Consider the following 6,000-nt stretch of genomic DNA (forward strand, 5'->3'; position numbering starts at 1 on the left):
ACTGACCACAGGAGTGAAGGAATCCAGACTTAGGACTGGCACCAGAGGATCTGAGGACCCGTCCACGGGCACACCTGGAGCTTACCTTCCCATCCCCTCTTCAGTAGCTGTCTTCCTGAGCAGTGAGAACCGCAGCCTCTGGGACAGGAGTCCCTGTGTTTGCCAAGTGATGAAACTTCTTTTTCCTTTTCCTCAAAACTATGTCCTTGCTACTGAACCAGCATTGCAGACAAGGACTGAGTTTTTGGTGTCAACGTCATCATCAGATTAATTCACTGATAGCTGGGACCACGGGGAAGGTGGTGTCTGTGGGAGGTGGGACCTGGTTGAAGATCCTTGGGGACTGTTCCCCCACCTTGAGGGGAGCAATTTTGCTTCACCATGTGCTCTTCCACCATAAGGGTTCTGCCTTCCACCTAACCATGGACTGAAACTGTGGGCCAAAATAAATCTTTCCTCCTCGAAGTCGGTCTGTCAGGTATTTGGGTCACAGCAATGAAAGGCTGATTAACACAGGCAGTGTCAGGGAAAGTCTGAAGGGCAGAGGCTCCCTGGGTGTCATGGGAAAGGGCCGGACCAGAGGCAGGTGGTCCCCCTGGTGTCCCACTGCAGCATGGCTTCTGGGCTTGTGCAGGATGTGGGGTGGGCACTGCTTCTCTGTGACCCAGAAATCTTTGAACCTGTAATTGGAGCTCTCAGTTTAGTTGATGCTGTGAATTGGAGTTTAAAAGAAATCAACCAAAAGTACTTTGTTCTCTTTGAACTGCAAGCTGGGCACTACCCCAGGATCTGCCCATTATTCCTGGGAGGACCTGTGTGGGGCTGTGATGTTATGCAAATCGCAGTACTTACCCTGGGTCCTGGAGGCCTGCGCAGGTGCGTGCCACCTGTGCCACGTGACGGCTGCCTCGCCCAGCCCTGACCTCAGGCCTGCTGTTGGGGGTGGGGGAGGCTGTGCCTGTGCTGCAGACTCGGGTGTGTTCAAAGCCAAGCTCTGCAGGCTGTCCTGTATTTTGGGGATGTGAGTTCTTTTTCTGCATTGACAAAGCCCCAATTGGAGGCAGCCTGCTGGGGTTTGGGAAGTAGCTCCGGACACCTGGGGCATTGCTAATTTGGGACAAACGCCCACAGTTAGGAAAGAGGCATTGCAATGAGCAGCAGGTCTCTTCTTTCTGCACCTTGGACAAGTGGCAGGAGAGGCCTCTGCATGGGAGGGTGGCATGGAGGAGCTGCCTAAGTGGAAGCACTTGACCTGAGTGGACTTCTGCAGCAGTTGGACCAGTTGACACCCCAGCAGGCCTCCACTTCTCCCACCCCTTGGGCCTGCTCCCTAATGCTGCTGACGTTACTTAGGTGTGCTGTGCAGCGCTGTGAGAATCTCAAGCCAGAGCAGGGAGCAATCCGGCTGAGCACTGAGTCCTCCTGGAGATTATATTGGTGATGGTGATGGTGGGGGGAGGTGGGGACTCTGCCTGGAACCTGTGAAACCACCTTCTGAGTTTTGAGGAGCAGGGGCCAGGTTTTGTTATAATCCCCAGGCAAGAGAAAAGCCCTGAGAGACCCCTTCAAAGACTCACTCAAGAACAAGAATCAGAGGTAGGCACAGAAATGACCTCTGGTTGCAGGCAGGTGATTACTTCCCAAGAACTAGTCTTACCATCATTCTAAGTTCACAGAATTACAGAAAAATTTGTTAGCATTTTATCAAGAATGCTTGTCCTGTCCAAACCACGTTATTTTCTGATTCTTTGAAGAAACTAGACAGAGCTCATGAGGAGGACCTCTCCAGCAGATCCAAGCCTCAAAGTAGTTCCAGACAGGGACAGTAGAGCTGGCACCTACAGCAGCCAGGAACCCCTGGTGCAGAGCCCAGAGCAGGTCTGGCTGGGGTGGGCTGAGAAGCAGCTGCTGTGGCACCCTGCACAGGTCCAAGGACTGATGTGAACCATGAACTGGCCACATTCCAGTCCTCCAAGACAGGGCAGGGCTATTTAAAGGAAGTCTGGGAAGAGAAGACTTGGACACAGAAACAATCGCATCATTTCACGAGTCTTGTTCAGCAAAGTCCTGGGGAATGGATACTGAAGAAGATGGCCCTAAATAAGGCCAGACTGAGGCAGTGACCACAGATCTGGAAGGGTACTGTCTGTGTTCTAGTAGTTAAAACTGGGGTTCACAAAACCTGTGGGAATGGAGGTGAAATATTAGACACTCCTGGGTTTAATAGAGAAAAAAAGCACCAAAGATTGAAGGAGGCAGGCATGCACTGTGCTTTGCCTGCCCAGCTGTTCCCTAAGGCCTTAAGGGGTATACTGTGGAAAGAGAGTAACACCCTTGAGAAGCTCTGTGGGGCAGAGACAAAGAGGCACTGCTGCCAAGAAGCAGGGTAGAGACTGGGGTGGTAGAGGCCATGCAGTCAGACAGGCGGGTGGGGTTGCTGTGATGGGCAAGCTGAGTGTTGCGGCATCAGAAACCTCTAACTCGCTGGCCCTCAGGTTTTCTCTAGAACAAAAGCTGAAGGCAGCACAGGGTGGAGTGGTGGTGGGTGGGTGGAAACCCCTGGATTTCAGGAATGTGTCCTGACTTGGTCACAACGCAGGGGACTGAAGTTCCTTTTGCAATTCCTGGATGTGAGTCATTCCCGGACCAGGAGCCCTCTGCCTAGCGACGGACCTGGTGGAAACACTCAAGGCCACACAGTCTTCCACCAGCCTTGCTCGAAGGGAGGAGCAGTCTTGGCCAGGATGGCTGTGCCCTGGGGGAGGGGATAGTCTGTTGGTCAGAGGGGTTTTGGAGGGCAGATGAAACACGTTTTGATTCCACAATGGACATGGTGGGTATGGGAATCTATCCTGTGTTAATTTCCTGGTTACCTCATATATTGTTTTTTTTGTTTTTTGTTTTTAACTTTTTTTTAGTTGTTGATGGACCGTTATTTATTTATATGTGGTGCTGAGAATCGAACCCAGTGCCTCACACATGCTAGGCAAGTGCTCTACCACTGAGCCACATCCCCAGCCCACATATGCATTTTAAAACCTTTATTATGCACAAACTCTGGACAGCTGCTCAAAACAATGTATCAAACAATATATGAGGACTGAGGTTGTGGCTCAGTGGTAGAGCACTTGCCTAGCATGTGTGAGGCACTGGGTTCGATCCCCTGCGTAAACAGATAAATAAAGCAGAGTGTACTGTTCACTTATGAATTCATTTATCTGTTCAGCAAAAAATGTTAAACATTTACATGTGCTGAGGCTAAGAAAAGAAAATTTTCAATAATGTAATCTAAAATGCTTCTATTGAAAAACACCTGGAAATGCTGATTTGAAATCTAATAAACATTCCTTTATATGCAAAGGTGAGCTTGAAAGAAAACAAGGGATATATCCCTGGAGACACAAAACAAAAAGAAAATTGAAACCAATAGGGTAAATGAGTATGAAATCTTGAACATTCTTACCACCTGGAACTCAAAGCCTTGGGTTTTAAGGCTGCATAGTAAGGAAGAAACATGGACTTGGGCACGTGCAATATAACAGTTGGAAATAAGATTCTCACATAAAATCAGGACTTTTGAAGGCCAGAAAGACTACAGAAAAAAATCTGCTTTCCAGGAAGGAGAAATCAATGATTTTGTAATGATCTCATCACCAAAAGTAAATCAAATCTCTGAGACTGCATAAGTATAAACTTACCTTCAAATGGGTGTAGAGTTTAAATATAAACTCCCTCGCTGGTTTGGAATCGAGTTGAGGTTGCTGTAGATTCACAGCACAGGGGCACTTAACAGGAGCAACAATACCAATCATCTCTGAAGGCGTGCACCCTCAACTTGACTCCTCCACGTTCCCACAGATGATGATCAGCCTGACATGAGATCACAATCTAAAATCACAAAACACAAGCAACTATAGGTGTTGGCGAGGATGTGGGGGAAAAGGTACACTCATACATTGCTAGTGGGGTTGCAAATTAGTGCAGCCACTCTGGAAAGCAGTGTGGAGATTCCTTAGGAAACTTGGAATGGACCCACCAGCTATCTCACTCCTTGACCTATACCCAAAGAACTTAAAATCAGCCTACTACAGTGATGCAGCCACATCAATGTTCATAGCTGCTCAATTCACAATAGCTGAATTATAGAACCAACTTAGATGCCCTTCAATATATGGATGGATAAAGAAACTGTGGCATATATACACCATGGAATAAAGAAGAATAAAATGATGGCATTTGCTGGTAAATGGATGAAGTTGGAGAATATCATGCTGAGATAAGCCAATCCCAAAAAACCAAAGGCCAAATGATCTCTCTGATAAGTGGATGATGATACATAATGGGGGGTGGGAGGGAAGCAAGAATGGAGGAAGGATGGATTGTATAGAGGAAAAAGAGGGGTGGGAGGGGTGGGGGGAAGGAAAAATAACAGAATGAGACAAACATTGTTACCTATGTACATGTACGATTACACAAATGGTATGACTCCATGTACAACCAGAGAAACAAGTTGTACCCCATTAGTTTAAAATGAATCAAAATAAATTAAAAAAATCACAACGCGTAAGTATGCTTAAAATGCTAATTAAATACAGGATGCAATTAGAAAACATGAGCAGGGAATGAGAAACAATATGAAAGGATAAAAAAAATTCAAGAGACTTGAAAATGAACAAAATATAGCTCCAGAAGTGAAAAGACACAACTGATGATTAGAATTTCCTTTTTTTTTTCTTCCTGGAAAATATTTTTTATTTTTATCTATTTATTTTTGTGCTACTGGGGATTAAACCCAGGAATACTTTCTACTGAGCTATATTCCAGTTCTTTTCATCTTTTTTTTGAAACAGGGTCTTGCTAAGTTGCCCAGGCGGGTCTTGAATTTAAATCCTCCTGCCTCAGCCTCCTGAGTCTCTAGGATTATGCATGTGCAGCACCATGCCAGACCGATTTTCTTCTTTTAAAAGACCGAATATTATTCTATTGTGTATATATGCCACATTTTATTTATTCATTCATATGTTGATGGATTCCATATTTTGGCTATTGTGAATAATGAATAAAATTTCAAGGGGGCAGGTTAAATAGCAGATCAGCCACAGCTAAAGAATTATTAAATTAGAAAATGGTTCTGAAAAAATTATCCAGAATACAGAAGAGTCAGACCAGAAGATGAGAACATTTTACGTAAGTTAGAAGAAGGTTCAATGTATTTAAGAGTTTTAAATCATTTTTTAATTCTGCATTTTAAAATTTCATTAAGTATATTCTCAGTGGCATCGCTGTCCATTCCCAGAACTTTTAATCATCAGAGTCTCTGTGCCTACTCCGCCTGCTCCAGCCCCTCTCACCTCTGTCCTGCTGTCTCTGTGACCGTATCTATATTAGACACTCGGTATAAACGCAATCTTACAACATTTGCCCCTTTATATCTGGCTTATTTTACTTCAGGTAATGTTTTTGAGACTCATTCATCCATGTGCTCTAACAATTTGTGTTTAGATGGGTTCTCACTATGTCACCCAGGCTGGTCTTGCTTTTATCACTTCCACGCAACACCATGAGACAAGAAAAAACAAGAAGCATAAAAATTCAAAGGGAGGAAGTAAAACTATCTCTGTTTGCTGAATACCTGATTATGAGGAAAATTCCAAGGAATTTACACACACACACACACACACACATACACACACACTGTACTAGAACTCAGCACATTTTATTTGTTTACTTGTTTGTTTGTATTGTGTGGTGCTGGGAATTGAACCCAGGGCCTCAGGCATGCCAGGCAAGTGCTCTATCGCTAAACCACACCCCCAGACCCTTGGCAAATTCTGAAAGGTCACAGGCTACAATGTGTGTGTGCACGCGTGCGCAAACTAGTTATTTCTATGCTAGCAACAATTGGAAAAATAAAAATTAAATGAAATTTCATTTACAATAACGTGAAATTAAAAAATCTTAGGACTAAATTCTTTTAAAAATATTTTTTAGATGTTGATA

Source organism: Sciurus carolinensis, chromosome 4 (assembly GCF_902686445.1).
Source record: "Sciurus carolinensis chromosome 4, mSciCar1.2, whole genome shotgun sequence".
Lineage (NCBI taxonomy): Eukaryota > Metazoa > Chordata > Mammalia > Rodentia > Sciuridae > Sciurus > Sciurus carolinensis.